The sequence below is a fragment of the Jaculus jaculus genome, chromosome 1, assembly GCF_020740685.1.
Source record: "Jaculus jaculus isolate mJacJac1 chromosome 1, mJacJac1.mat.Y.cur, whole genome shotgun sequence".
Taxonomy (NCBI): domain Eukaryota; kingdom Metazoa; phylum Chordata; class Mammalia; order Rodentia; family Dipodidae; genus Jaculus; species Jaculus jaculus.
The window spans coordinates 219,822,249-219,837,561 of NC_059102.1; the positions used below are offsets into that span (position 1 = coordinate 219,822,249).

Below are 15,313 nucleotides of genomic sequence, written 5' to 3' on the forward strand. Positions count from 1 at the left end.
GGCTGAGCTGGAACTCACTCTGTAGTCCCAGGCTGGCCTCAAATTCATGGTGATCCTCCTACTTCGGCCTCCCAAGTCCTGGGATCAAAGGCATGGGCCACCAGGCCTGGCTGTTGTCTCTTATCTCTGGGCTTTACATGTATTTACATGTATTACATGTATTACATGTATTACAAGGGCAGTTTGAGGGATTTAATATATCCATTTATTTTTATTTAGTTAGTTTTGGTATTTTGAGGTAAAGTCTCACTCCAGCCCAGGCTGACCTGGACTTCACTATGTAGTCTCAGGGTGGCCTTGAACTCATGGTGATCCTCCTACTTCTGCCTTCCCAGTGCTGGGGTTAAAGGCATGCATTACCACTCCCAACACTAATATATCCATTTATTGAGGCAACAAGTTTCTCCCCTCACATTTAGGACCTCCCAAGCCATAGGCTTGTCATTAGGTTTTCAGTACCAGGCAGGAGTCCTCTCCCTGGAGTGGTCCCCAGGTCTAATCACAGAAAGGTCGGTTTCTCCCTTAACTAGCATGACACCATGTACTTCTTGGAACATTTGGCCTATCTGGCTAGCTGTGAAGTTTGCAGGGTGCACTGCTGGTTAACAATTGACGACTTTTCTCTGCCAACAAGCTGTGTAGGTCTTTCTAGCATCCTAACAGGGAGAAGGCTTCCAGCTCAGCTCCATCTTGATTTATTTTTAGTGACCTGCAACCTCAATATGTGAAGTCTTCAGTAATAAGATCTTACTATCTGGTTCTGGTGGGCAACCCAGAGCCTTGGTAATAACTTGTACAGTTTTAGGGGGACTCTAGGGGAAGCTTTCTGGCCAACAGCTCACCCGAAGATATCCCACCAAAGAAATGAAATTTTTCTAAGAACAATGTATGGCTTCTGGAGGCAACATTCTCCACCTCCACAAGATACTTCTGCCCTAACACTCTGTTTTTGTTTTGTTTTGGTTTTGGTTTTTCAAGGCAGGATCTTGCTCTAGCCCAAGCTAGCCTCGAAACTCACAGCAATCCTCCTACCTAAGCCTCCCAAGTGCTGGGATTAAGGGCATGCACCAAGCCCAGCCTTATTTTTGCTTTCTAACATTACTAGTTAGTAAAAAAGTAGGGAAATGGAGGATGGAGGGAGGAAGAGAGAGATTGTGTGGGCCAGAGCCTCTTGCTGCTTCAAATGAACTCAAGTTGTAAGTACCACTTTGTGCATTTGGTTTTATGTGGGTACTGGAGAATTGAACCTGGCTGACAGGCTTTACAAGCTAAGCACCTTTAACTATTGTGTCATCTCCCTAGCCCTAATTTTCCTAATTCATTTTTTTTATTTTATTTTTGCTGTGTGTGTAAATATGTACATCGTTGTGCCTTTGTCCCACCCATATGCCTAGCTGTGGCAGGGTTGCTTGCTTGGGATTGGCCAGAATGGAATATTGGGTATCCAAATCCTTTGCTCTTCCAAGTGGTCTTTTTGTTGTTGTTGTTGTTGTTGTGTTGTTTGGTTTTGTTTTGTTTTTCCCTTCTTTTTTTTTTTTTTTGTTTTATACCAGTTTACATTACCACTGACAGTGTAGAATGAGTCCTCACTGGATTTTATAGTCATGTTTGTTTATTTTTAGAGAAAATGGGTGTTCCAGGGCCTCCAGTCACTATAAATTAACTCCAGACATGTGCACCACCTTGTGCATTTGGCTTATATGGATTCTGGGGAATTTAACCTGGATCCTTAGGCTTTACAAGCAAATGCCTTAAACACTAAGCCATCTCTCCAGCCTCCCCCCATTTGTTTTCTTGATGATAGCCATTCTGTCAGGAGTAAGATGGAATCTCAAAGTAGGTTTAAGTTGCATTTCCCTGATGACTAAGGATGTAAAACTATTTTTCAGATGTTGATAGGTCATCTGCCTTTCTTCTTTTGATAACTCTATATTTAGTTTTGTAGCCTATTTTATTATTTATTTATACATAGACAGCTTCCATAGTTATTGACAATAAACCATGGTAATCCTCCCTCACTTTCCCTTTTGCAGCTCCACTCTCCATCATACCTCTTCCCCTCTCAATTAATCTCTCTTTTATTTTGATGTCATCATCTTTTCCTCCTGTTATGGTGGTCTTGTGTAGGTAGTGTCAGGCACTATGAGGGTATGGATATACAGGCCATTTTGTGTCTGGAAGAGTGCTCTTACATTCTTTTTTTTAATATATGTATTTTTTTTGTTTTTTTTTGTTTTAATATATTTTATTAATTTATTTATTTGAGAAAGACACAGAAAGAGGGAGAGGGAGAGAGAGAATGAATGGGCACACCAGGACCTCCAGCCACTGCAAGAAACTCCAGATGCATGCGCCCCCTTGTGCAGCTGGCTTACATGGGTCCTGGAGAATCAAACTGGGATTCTTCGGCTTTGCAGGCAAATGCCTTAACAGCTAAGCCATATCTCCAGCCCTGCTCTTACATTCTTTCCACCACCTCTTCTGCAATGGACCTGATCCTTGGAAGAAGTGATAGAGATGCTTCAATGCTGAGCACTCTTTTGTCACTTCTTCTCAGCACTATGGTGCCTTCTGAGTCATCCTAAGGTCACCACCATCTGAAAAGAGAAGCTTCTCTAACCAAAAGTGAGAGTAGCATTAATATATATGAGTATGAACATTAAGAGAAGTGCTTACCACATAGCCCATTTTTAATTGGGTTGATTTCTTAATATTTAGTTTTTCTTGTATGACTTGGATATTAATCCTCTGTCAGATGTATAGCTGGCAAATATTTTCTCTCATTCTGTAGGTTGTCTGTTTGCTCTATTCACAGTGTAAAAAAGCTTTGCTGTAAAAAAGCTTTTTAATTTCATGAAGAGCCAGTGGTTGAATAGTGGTTTTAGTTCCTGAGCAACTGGGGTTATATATAGTCATTGCCTATGCAGATATGTTGAAGTATTTCCCCTATTGTTTCCTCTAACACAGAGTTTCAAGTCTGATATTAAGGTCTGTGATTCATTTGAACTTGATTCTTTTTAAAAAAATTTTAAACTTACTTTTTAGAGAAGAAAGAGAGAGAGAGAATTGGCATGCCAGGGCCTCAGCCACTGAAATCAAACTTCAGATGCTTGCTCCACCTAGTCATCATGTGTGACCTTGCACTTGCCTCACCTTTATGATATGGCTAACTTAAAATCTAGAGAGTTGAACATGGGTCCTTGGGCTTCTCAGGCAGGTGCCTTAAACACTAAGGCATCTCTCCAGCCCTGGACTTGATTCTTGTGCATGGAGATAACAGAAAATAGATAAGGATCTATTTTCATTCTTTTACATATAGATATCCAATTTTCCCAGCACCTTTTGTTAAAGAGGCTATCTTATCTCCAGTAAATATTTTTGGCATTTTTATTAAAAAGTAGATGGTGGTAGCTGCCTAGGTTTACATCTGGGTCTTCTATTCTGTTCCACTGATATACATGTCAGTTTTTGTGCCAATACTATGCTGGTTTTTGTTACAATGGTTTTGTAATATATCTTCAAAACACAGCTTGCAAACCTTGTCAGAAGGCAGGCAGTCCTTTTCAAGGGTATCATTTATTTACATCAAATTTAACACTATTATCAGTTGTCAGTCAGACAACAGAGTAATAGAATTAAATTAGAAAAGCAACTAAAAGTATATTATAATGCCATTAAATACTGACAACAGTGGTAGTGTGACTTGCAGTTGACATTTTTATTAAAATCCTATATTGTCTCAGTTAGTACTGTGTCCTCCTAACATTGCACACAGTACCCACTCCAGGCCTCACCTTCTGTGCACCACATACACCTGAAGCCTGTAGACTATTACCTTTGATATAAATATTAGAGTTTTTTAAATATATAAATATATAGGTATATATATTATTTATTTTCAAGCAGAGAGAGATAATAGGCACAACAGAGAGTCTAGTCACTGCAAAAAGCTTTAGACACATGTGCCACTCTATCTAGCTTTAGATGGGTACTGAGGAATTGAACTCAGGTTGTTGAATTAACAAGTTTTAGGAAAGAGTTCTGTCAACCATCATGAAATGGTTCAGACTTGCAATCAAAAACTGGGGATTCTCCACGGATAGTGGTTACAGAACCAGATTGCAAATAAAGGAAAGTGCAGAGTCCACAAGGGAGAGGGACTTTGTGCATGCAACAACAGTTCTGTGAGCCTGTTCCTTGGCAACAAAACAATCATGACACTGCTTCTGTCCTCCCACCACACACAAAAAAAAGATGTAAGCCCCTCTCAGTGGGCATAATGTACTGATGCACCTAAATATATGTCTTTGCCATAGATCTGAGATGTGAGGGTTTGCAAGCACACAAACTGAAAATCTATGGTGAGTACCTCACTGTTCTTCCTAGCTCTGAGTACTCATGTTCTATGTGAAACAGCTGTCTGACAACATCCTTGCCACTCACAGTTCATGTGATGGTCCTTCACTGGACCAAGCAGCACTGGAGAATTGCCACCAATGAACCTGAAGCACTGTAGCACTTTGCAATCTTCAGGATCAAAAAGACACTTAATTTGGATTACTGGATATTTATTTTTTTATTCATTTTTACTTTATTTTATTATTATTATCATTATCATTATTGGTTTTTCAAGGTAGGGTCTCACTCTAGCCCAGGCTGACCTGAAATTCACTATGTAGTCTCAGGGTGGCTTGAACTCATGATGATCCTCCTAACTCAGCCTCCCAAGTGCTGGGATAAAAGGCATGTGCTACCACACTAGGCAATGTCACATTTTTATTAAGTTTCATTCTCCAAGTAAACTTTATGGTCCTGAAATCTATGATTTGAAACCCCCTATTCTGAAGCTCAGAAGTGAATCTAAGCAAGTTCCAACCATATAATTCCCTATACTCCTTTCAGAAAGCTTTTGACAGTTGATCCCTACCATCCCAAAAGGGCTAATTAGTATGGTCAATGATCTCAAGCTCTGAGTGCAGCTGAATAATTTGGGAGTAATTTAAGACCCCAAAATTTGAACAAAGAACCTCATAGAACAAACACTGATAACAGGCATCACAATGCTGTGCTGTAGATGGTAAAATCTGAGGACCAGATGGTGTCTTTTGTTTAAACTTAAAGCATGCTTTCTTCTGATTTTTGGTTTACGATGTTCTTCTCTTTCCAAGTCCTTGAGGTGAAGTCTTAAGTTGTTTATTTCTATGATTTTTTTTTTTTTTTTTTTTTTTTTTTTTTTTTTTTTACTGAAGTGGGGTCAATGCTGTAACCCTCAAAATAAGAGTTCAATTTTAAGCAAAGCAAGCCAATTCCCAGAGTATATGGTGGGAATACAAAGCCAAAACTTGGGAAAATCTTGTTTCATTGCTTCAGAGCCCAAGCTGCCTGGGACTATGTTGCTGAAAATGAACTTGAACTCCTGACCTGCCTACCTCCACTCTCATGCAAGGGAAAACAAATCACTTTAAAAGCTCTTAAACATGTAAAACTTGGGAACAAGCCTCCACTGGTAGGCAACCTTGAGTGTTAGGGGAGCAATCTCTAGTCATTCATCACAGTCCTCAATTACACAAGATTTATGGATGCTCCCTTCATTTTAGAGAAATTTGGGGTGCTAGGTGAAACTCTGGTATTCTGAACATGAAAATATTAACAGCTAATCAGATGTGGTGGTTTGGTTCAGGTATTCCTCATAAACTAAAGTGTTCTGAATGCTAGGTTCCCAACTGATGGAGATTTAGGAATTAACACCACCTAGAGGCAGTGTATTGTTGGGGGCAGGATTATGGGTATTATAACCAGTGTCCCTTTGCCAGTGTCTGGCACACTATCCTGTTGCTGTTGGCCAGGGGTTGTTGTCCACCCCCGATCATGCCCTTGTTTTCTCTGCCGTGATGGAGCTCCCCCAACCTACCCGAGTCTGTAAGCCAAAATAAACCCCTTTTTTTTTCCCAAAAGCTGCTCTTGGTTGGGTGATTTCTGCAAGCAAAGTGAACCTAACTGCAACAGCAAAGTTGGTACCCAGAGTGTGGTTGCTGCTAGATACCTGACTGTGTGGCTTTGACCTTTTGGAGCTGATTTTCCAGAGGAATGTGGAAAAATTTGAAACCTTGGCCTAACAGATGCCTTGCAGTGCTGTAAGTACAGCTTGATGGACTATTCTGATCAGACTTGTAAGAATTTAATGCAGTAAGAACTATGGACTGTGATGTTTGGTTTGTGAGGGTGAGAAAGAGCTTTGCCAGGCCTGGGCTAGAAGCAGTTTGTGTGAGAGACTTGCTGTTATGCCTGTATCCTGAGAGCTTGTGCAGGGTTGCTTTATGTAGAAATGGACTGGTGTGAGCAGAGGGATATAGCGTGGAATTGAAATCTTTGGGCTGAAACTTCTGCCAATTCAGCTGCAATTATATGAGAGATTACAACTTTTGAGAATCGGCCAGCTGACTGGCATTGGGGCAACAGGAAGAATGTAGACTTATTTGAAGGGGCTTGAATGCTCAAGAAGTATACTGTTCTTCAAAGTCTGCTTTATTCCCCCTGGATTAACAAATTGGCACCCCACCTGGTATGGAGTATAACAAAGGCAGGAAAGAGAGGCTCATTGAATTTGCAACAGTTTTGTGGTTTGGAGACAGCCATGGGCAGTGTGAAGCAGGTTTGTTGGATGCCTGCATGGAAACCTGATGAAACTGTGAGGATAGGCCATGGGTTTTAGTGGAGACCCAGTGGAGATGCCAGGACCAAGAGAAGGCTGCTAAGAAGAGCTGCCAGCCCCGGATGAAGTTTTCAGGACTGTTATAGCCTAGCTGGAAGAGTGGAATTGGAACTCCAGAAACTTGTTGCTGGTTAGAATTATTGGACTGGGAGTCTTGTCACTGGCTAGTGTTGTTGGACATTTAGCTACAGAGTTTGATGTTTGTCCTTTTTAAATCTGTTATTGGTTTAATATTTCTTTGCTATGTCCAGTACCATCTTTTGCAGTGTGAATGTTTATTCTGTGCCAATATGGGTTTTTTGGGTGGGGATTTTTGTCTTTTAGGGGGGTATTTTTTTTGGCATTATGGCTCATTTAAAAGATATTGGACTATGGGGATGTTTGATGTTTGGGATTGATAAAAACTATGGCCTCGAACTCATGGTGATCCTTCTACCTCTGCCTCCAGAGTGCTGGGATTAAAGGCATGCACCACCACACCCAGCAGGAACTTTTAAAGTTGGACTGAATGCATTGTATTTTTTTGAGGTAATAAGGTATTTATTAAAAACGTTCACTCAAAGGCAGTTGAAATTTATAATTTAAAACCCAGCCCACTACAAAAGGCAGGGGGAGGGGGATGGAGGAATAAAAACTGTGCAACACTGACAAAAGGACCAAGACAAGGCCCCAGGAGGGGCAGCCCAGGGGTAGGGCCTTCCTCCCCTGAAGCCATCAGCAACAGGATGGTGACCGGGATGCTGGCAGTCCCTGGCTTGGCCGTGCTTGGACCTCTCTGGCTGGGGCAGGCCCTGCAGAAAGGCCCTTAGTAGTGTGTGCTCATCTCACAGCCTGGACGCTGGCCTTGTTCACTCTGCTTCCCTGCGGCTGAGACTGCATCCCTGGGCCACTCGGTGAGAACGCAAATTGCCGTGGCTCCCTCAGTACTCCTCCAGAGTGCTCTGGATTTCCTTCAAGACTCATTCATCATTGTGCAATGCGTGCTCCATCACTGGGCCAGGCTTCTACTCAGCATGGCTGTTTCTGTCCGAGTTCCTGATTTGCTCCTAGGTCCTCTTAGGAGCCATGCCATTGCCATTGCTGGGGCAGTTGTACTTCTTGGTTTTGGCTGAATCCACCAGACACTGGGCTCAACCAGCCATTTGTTGTTTGTTTTTTTTAAAAACAGGAAAAATATATTTAATACTTTTAACAAAAATGCAAAACAAAGTACCAAAGTTACAAAACATAAAGTCCTTTGGTTCAGTGATCACACCACTACTTTTACATTCCAAACGAATGGCTACAGACATCATACCCTTAAAAGTGACACCAGACTGTTCCCCTCACACTGGAAGATTTCAATGCCAAAACTACCATGTACCTCACTGAAATTGTTGACACCTTATATGGGGTGAGAATATGGGAACAAGTTGATCTAAAGAAAAACAGAGATTACACATGCAGAAGCAGTCCGTGGGAGGGAGCTCTCTGCTGGTCACTCTGGTGTGAATGACAGCCCCATACATGCTACATGGGGTCCAGTCCCTTAGCACTAGGCAATTCAAAGCCCTGAGCACTGAGACCAAACACGAAGAAACATAGAGAGGCAGAGGAGAGAAAGGATAGCAGTAAGTGGCAGATCCCAGAGTACCAAGGAATATCTAGTCCCAACCCTGCTTTGCAGATGGGGAAATTGAGACCTGCAGTCAGAAAGTGTCTTCCTAAAAGACACTTACAGCAGAGTTAGAATGCCATGCTTTCTTTCAACATAAACCAAAACAAAGAGATGAACAAGAAATCACCAGACTCGCAAAGGCAGAGGACACACCCAGGCTCATCCCAGTCCTGTCACCTTGGCAAAAGAGCCCATGAAGTCTTCCGGGATGCCTCCTGAACCCTCAAGGAAGGACCAGAGGTCTCAAGTGCCCCTGAAGTCTTCAGGCTTCCTGTGGCTCTGGGACAGAAGGAGTCAAAGAAACAGGTTGCCAGGCTACCTGATCAAGACAGAAGATAGCCAGGTGTGGTGGCACGCACCTGTAATCACAATACTCAGGAGGATCAGGACTTCAAGGCCAGCCATGGCCACAGAGTGCCTTTGAGGCCAGCATGGGCTGCATAAGACTCTGTAGCCAAGGAGGGATGAATTCATGGAGACACGCAAGGAATGATGGGCTCCATGACAGAAACCAGAAACAGACTCTGTTTATGATCTTTACTGAGGACACAGAAGGGGTCTACATTCTTACCTTCCCCCTCTGCTGGGGCAGTGGGAGTATCATACTCTATCCTTGGCAAGTGAAACTGAAGAAAATCAGTGCAGATTTAAATAATCACATTAAATAATGAAACTTGTCTGATTGTACAGACTGGAGAGACAGCAGAAAGCCATTCTTACAGCAACTGCTTTCCTCCCCTTCCTCTCCTCCCAGTTTATTGAGAACAGTACACCACAACCCTGAGCAATGGAGAGACAACCGCTGAAAGGGTCAAACATCTCAAAACATGCACCTGAGGTGGCCGAAGCCACCTGCCCCGCCCCTCCCCTCCCTCCCGGTCCGAGGGTCACTTATTGGAGACAGAGGGCTTGGTCAACTGGGACAGTGAGATCTGAGTACACTTCTTGAAGACGGCCTCCGCTGAGAGCTTGGGCAGCCCCTGATCCAGAGGATACTTGTCCATCAGGCTGTTCATGGGGGTGGGGAGGGCAGTGGAGGGTCCTCTTCATCTTGGATCAGTCCAAAAATCAGAGAGTTCCCTGTTCCCTGGACACACCCACTGTCTCAGGCTGCCCTGGAGAACCCTTTGTAGAGTCAAAGTAGGATGACAGCAATTCCTGCAGGAGAGGCAGAAGTTTCTTCTGGGAGACTTGGGTATTGCTTTGAAGATAGGCTTGGAGGTTAGGGTGGCTGCTTGCGACAGGGCTCAGCTTCAGCGGTGGGGAGTGGGAGTGTTCCAGGACTCCACATATTGCCTTTCAGTGCACCACATGAGGACAGAAAACAGCCAATTCCCGCACGGGTTCATTGTGAGTGTTGAAAAATATTGTCATGGCAACCAGGGCCTCTAGCTGTGAGCCTGGCAAAAAGTACTGAGATCAGCAAGGAGGTTCAACCATTGCAGAAAAGCCTCCAAGTCCATGTATATTGCACTGATGGCCACCTTGGTGCCTTGTCTGTAGATGGTCTTCTGATCCTTTCTCAGCAGTTGCTCAGTGGTCAGTCCTGAGACATCAAACTTTGCCTTTTGTAGGGAATCAAAGATGTCACTTCTCTTAGGCAGGTTTGGGAAGAGGGCCTCAAGTTTCTCCACATATTTGTTGTCTTTTGGAGTTGCCTTTCCAATCTTTGGGTACATGGTTACACAGTCTAGGATGATGGTTCTTGGGTAAGACATGATGGTCCACAAGGAGATGAGTGAGCTGGCCAGCCCTGTGCAGTGCATGGAGATCAATCTCGTCCTGAAAAACCAACAGAGTCTCTGGAATACGAACCTTCTGGAGGAAGAAGACGCTGTCACCATGCAGAGGGAACTTGGAACGTTCTATATTCAAGACTGGAATAAAGATTTCCTCTGCTTCTGTTGTCTTTGTCAGGTAAAAATCCAGGGCAAGAGCAGACACCATAGAGTCCAAATCACAGGCTTCATTTCCCAGTACAACATGGAGCAACCTAGACTCTTGCAGAGCAGCTGGACAGTCCTTCAGGTAGTCCTCCATGATGAAGCAGCCCAGGGTGTCCCATCGCCTCTCGTCCAGCAGAGGTTACTCAGACAAATGCCCCCACCCCCACCCCATCCAGGACTGCAGGGCTGGAGGCAAGAGTCAAGAGGCAGACTCAAACCCGCCACAGAAGGATTCAGCCTCCCTTTCCCTGCCCCTCCCTTCAACCCCGCACACAAGAGGAAGTGCATCGCGATTTGGTTTTTTACATTCATGATGTAAAATACAATGCATTCATTGTATTTTACATCATGAATGGTTATCAGTTTATGGGTGCCACGAACATAATGTGGTGGTTTAATTCATGTGTCCCCCCATAAACTTAGGTGTTCTGAATGCTAAGTTCCCAACTGATGGAGAATTGGTAATTAACACTTCCTAGAGGCAGAGTATTATTGAGAGTGGGCTTATGGATATTATATCCAGTTTCCCTTTGCCAGTGTTTGGCAGACTTTCCTGTTGCTATTGTATGTTTGTCAGGGTGTGATGTCCACCCCGTTTATGCCATCGTTTCCCCCTGCCATGATGAAGCTCCCCCCGCCCCCTGCTGAGTCTGTAAGCCAAAATAAACCCCTTTTTCTCACAAGCTTTTCTTGCTTGGGTGATTTCTGCCAGCAATATAAACTTGACTGCAACATCAAGTTAAATGGAATCCCTTAAACTAAGAGCATCTTTTTCAAGTATGGCCAGAGAGGCAACTTTTGGCCCTGTACCTACCCTGCCAGGGGTGGGAGGGATTGTCCCCTTATTGGGCCTTAAGGGGTGACCTGTATTAGGAAGAGAACCTTCCAACCCCAAATCTTTGGCACTCCCCCAAACATACTGCAGGTAGGACCAGGGACCACACAGCACTCTCAATTGCCAGGGTCCAGCCCTGGCTTGAAGGAGGGTCCCCAAAGAGAGGTGTGAAAGGGAGTGGTGCAGTAACTACTTGAAGTTCTGCTGCAAGCTGACAAGCTAATGCTGACGGCAGCTGAGTTTCTCCATCTCTTTCTCTCTGCTTCTCTGCTTTTTTTTCTTTTTCTCTCTGCTTTTCCCTGCTGCCACAGCTCTTAACCTCAGTCTTTTGTTTTTTGATCATGTCATGCAAGAGCAAATTTCAAGAAAGGTACAGTTCCACAGAATTCATAGAAACTTTTTGGTATTTCTTTACATCAAACAATCCCATAACTACTTACCTCAAGTACAGCCATCAGGCCCCTATAAGCATTAACTATTTTTACATTTTCCCCATGTATGTGTGGTCAAGCACTTGCGGTTTCATGAGCTCCTACTTTCAATTACAATATTAAAGGTGAGAGACAGAACAACCACAAAATTGGGGTTCCCACCATTGATCTAATAAATCCATTTATCCCCCAACCATTTCTTTTGAATTTCCCTTTCCATGTCCCTCCAATTCTTAGAGTTTGGTCCCCCCAGTTGAACTCTTTCCAACCTCAGTTGTTTTTCCTGTGAGGATTCTTGGTAAAGAATCATAGTTTGCTGCAATTGCCACCATTCAGAAAAATTAGTCATAGAACAATTTTTACACTGTTCCAGGAGGTTCATTGTTTCCTCCTCAGTGTGCTGTACTCCATGCCTGACTTTCTTTAAATCCTTAAGGAAAACAATTTTTACTGACCCATTTTCTTGTTTTTCCAATTCTATGCCAGAGTTTCTTTCAGATACATTGACCAACACTTTACTAACATCAGTTTTTGCTGGAACCAAGTGAAAGACAGAAAAAGACAAACATTATACAGAAAACCATCAATATCTGTAGCACAGAGAGCCAAAGATGTTTCTATAGAGGGGCCACACTGGACTTCATGGAAGAGACAGCTGGGCTGAAACTGTGTCATGCAGCTCTTCAGTGCTCGATTCCTTGTGATCCTGAAATGGCATGCTTGCCATCTCTGTACTCAATCACACCTTTTCAGTGAGTTTGTTGGCTCCCATCTCACAACCAGGTGGCAGCGTACTTCCAGGACACCTTTCCAGGACACCTTTCCATAGAAGGATGGATGGAGAGAGGGAGGTCACCCAGGCGCTCACCTTCTGGCTCTATTTTTCTTGGGCAGCAGCACAGCCTGGATGTTGAGCAGCATGCCTTCCTGCTTGATGGTCACTTTGCCCAGCAGCTTGTTGGGGTAATAATCACTGTAGATGGCCAGCTGCAGGTAGTGCTTGCAGGCCACATTGCTCACCAGTTCCAGGATCTCTACATCAGGTACTTCAGCACAGCCACCAGGTAGACTGTTGCTCCAGCACCTATGTGCTCCACACAGTTGCAGATGCCCTTGCCCAGAAGCTGGTGCGTGCAGTCCCGTGCACAACTTGGCCTTGGAGCATCCTCTGTCCAATTTCTAATTGGAGCCAGCAACCCACCCATAGTGACCCAGAATGCAGTGCTCCACGCCAGAACTACCTCCACAAACTCTGCCCCCTTATTTTTTTTCAAAAGATTTTATTTTAATTAACTTATTTATGTATTACAGAGAGAGAATGGGCACACACCTGGGCCTCTAGCCACTGCAAATGAACTCCAGATGCATGTGCCACCACGTTCACCTGGCTAATATGGGACTTGGAGAATTGAACCTAGGTCCTAAGGCTTTGCAGGCATGTGCCTTAACCACTAATCCATCTCTCCAGCCCTCTACTTTTTTAATAAAGGCACTTAGAGCTATTAATATCCCTCTTAAGGCTGTCTTCATTATGTCCCATATGTTTTGGTATATTATGTTTTCATTAGCATTTTATTCTATGAATGTTTTGATTTCCTTCTTGATTTCTTTAATGACCCATTCATCATTTAGTGGTGTACTGTTTATGTTCCATGATTTTGTGTATGTCCTATAGTTTTTCTTGCTGATATTTGTAGTTTAATCCCATTGTGATCAGCTAGAGTACAAGGAATTATATCAATTTTCCTGTTAAATTAAGTTGTTTTGTTTTGTGACCTAACAAATGGTCTATTCTAGAAAATTTTCCATGTGCTGCTGAAAACAATGTGTATTCAGCATTTGGATGGACTGTTCTGTAGATATCTGCTAAATCCATTTATTCTATGATGTAATTTAATCCAGATGTCTCTATGTTTTTGTTTGTTTTTGTTTTTTGCCTGAATGACCTATCAGTTGATGAGAGTGGGATATAGAAGTCACCTACTACAATTGTGCTTGGTGTTATCTGTGACCTTAGGTCTTGTAGTGTTCACTTAATGAAATTAGGAACACCACATCAGGCATTTCATCTAAATCATTCTCCCTGGAGGTAATTTCTGATGAATTATAAGTTTGGGTTCAATTATGTTGTCTTGGTATTTTTGTGTTTCTTGTATCATAATGTACAGACTTTTGCACTTTGGGTTAATTTAATGCTTGTGTTTTCTAATTATCTAGCGTTTTATTAGACGTGCAAATCTTCAAGGTAGGAGCCTAATGTTCCAGGAGTGGCTCTAACATTATTCTCAAATAATACCCCTGTGACCTTTGGCCACTGCAAAATGGCCCTATGTGATGGATTTGTCTGCTATGTAAATATTCTAGTGGAGGAAAATACAGGTGAATTCTAAAATCCAACTGAGTAATAAGCAATCAAAACCAACATGGAGTATCTATGCAAGAGTTAGGATTATAGCCAGGCATAGTGGTGCATGCTTTTAATCCCACCACTCAGGAGGTGAGGTAGGAGGATCACTTTGAGTCTGCATAGTGAATTCCAGGTCAGTCAGGGATAGAGTGAGACACTACCTGAAAAAAAAAAAGTGGATATTAAAACAGATAATCTAACAAAGCCAAAGTCTGTAAGGGTGTGTGTTGATTCACACCCTTAATCCTGTCGACTGGGAAGCTGAGATTCCTGTACTGTAATGGATTGCAGGTAAGCATGGTCCTGGAGCTGGCCCCACCACCAACAAAGACAGAAGAAAAAGACAAAAAGGCACTACATAAATCAGGAAATATCAAAACCAACAAAAGTCAACCCCCCAAAACAGCTTATTTAAGGATGGCAGAACTGACCCAAAGTACATAAATCAGTGGTGGACAGATGACTCAGTGCTTAAGGTGCCTGTGAAGCTAGAGGACCCACATTTGAGTGCCCACTTCCCACATAAGCCAGATGCACATAGTGGTGCATGAATCTGGAGTTCATTTGCAGTGGCTAGAGGCACAAGCATTCTCTCTCTCTCTTCCTCTCTCTCTGCCTCTCTTTCTCTCTCTCTGTCAAATAAAACATTTTTTTAAGAAGTATATAAATCAAATCTGACATATAGCCTGCCCTGACATGGGAGGCATGATTAGCACTTTCACTGCAGACCTATATATCTGGCTTTAGGACAGTTACTTATTGACCCAGTGTAAATAGGCCATTACTTTTTGGTATGGCTTGCTGTCTCACCAATGCTGAGTTCCTGCCTGGTTCCCTTTTTGTTGCACTGTGGGCTCAGCTAAGCTGGTTGGGTCTGAGGATCTGCTGTTCAGATGAGCTATACTGGGTGTGAAGTTGTTCCAGAGATACTCCGCTGGTCCCAGTTGACTGTTTTTTAATACTTTGAGAAGCTGATGTGAGTGGACAATCCCTTCATTCAGGTTCTGGTCCTACTGGCTCAGGCAAGGCCCAGTGAGCAGCTCTTCCCATCAGACTGCTGGAGTCATGACTGGAGTTCATTCTGGCTGGTTGTAAGGTTGCTAAAAGTTCTTGGTCTCTCCAACTTTTCTGCTGATGTTAATGTTTCCTTACACACCTTCACTTTTCTTTGGTAGAGGAGTGTACTGTGCTATTTTTCTGACTTTTCTACCCCTCCCCCCAGGCTGTTTTGGCTTGGGTACTACCATTTTATTGCCATTTTAATCAGAAGTCTTCTATTATGGGGTGGTTTGATTTTGTTTGCTTTGATGTAGGTAAGGGTCTCA

General features: G+C 43.1%; 2 pseudogenes; both read right to left on the reverse strand.

Annotated features, from left to right (window-relative positions):
* Positions 1-9,256: 9,256 nt before the first annotated feature.
* On the reverse strand, positions 9,257-10,409 carry LOC101602335 (annotated as a pseudogene).
* A 2,036-nt stretch (positions 10,410-12,445) lies between these two features.
* LOC123458202 lies at positions 12,446-12,786 on the reverse strand (annotated as a pseudogene).
* Positions 12,787-15,313: the final 2,527 nt, after the last annotated feature.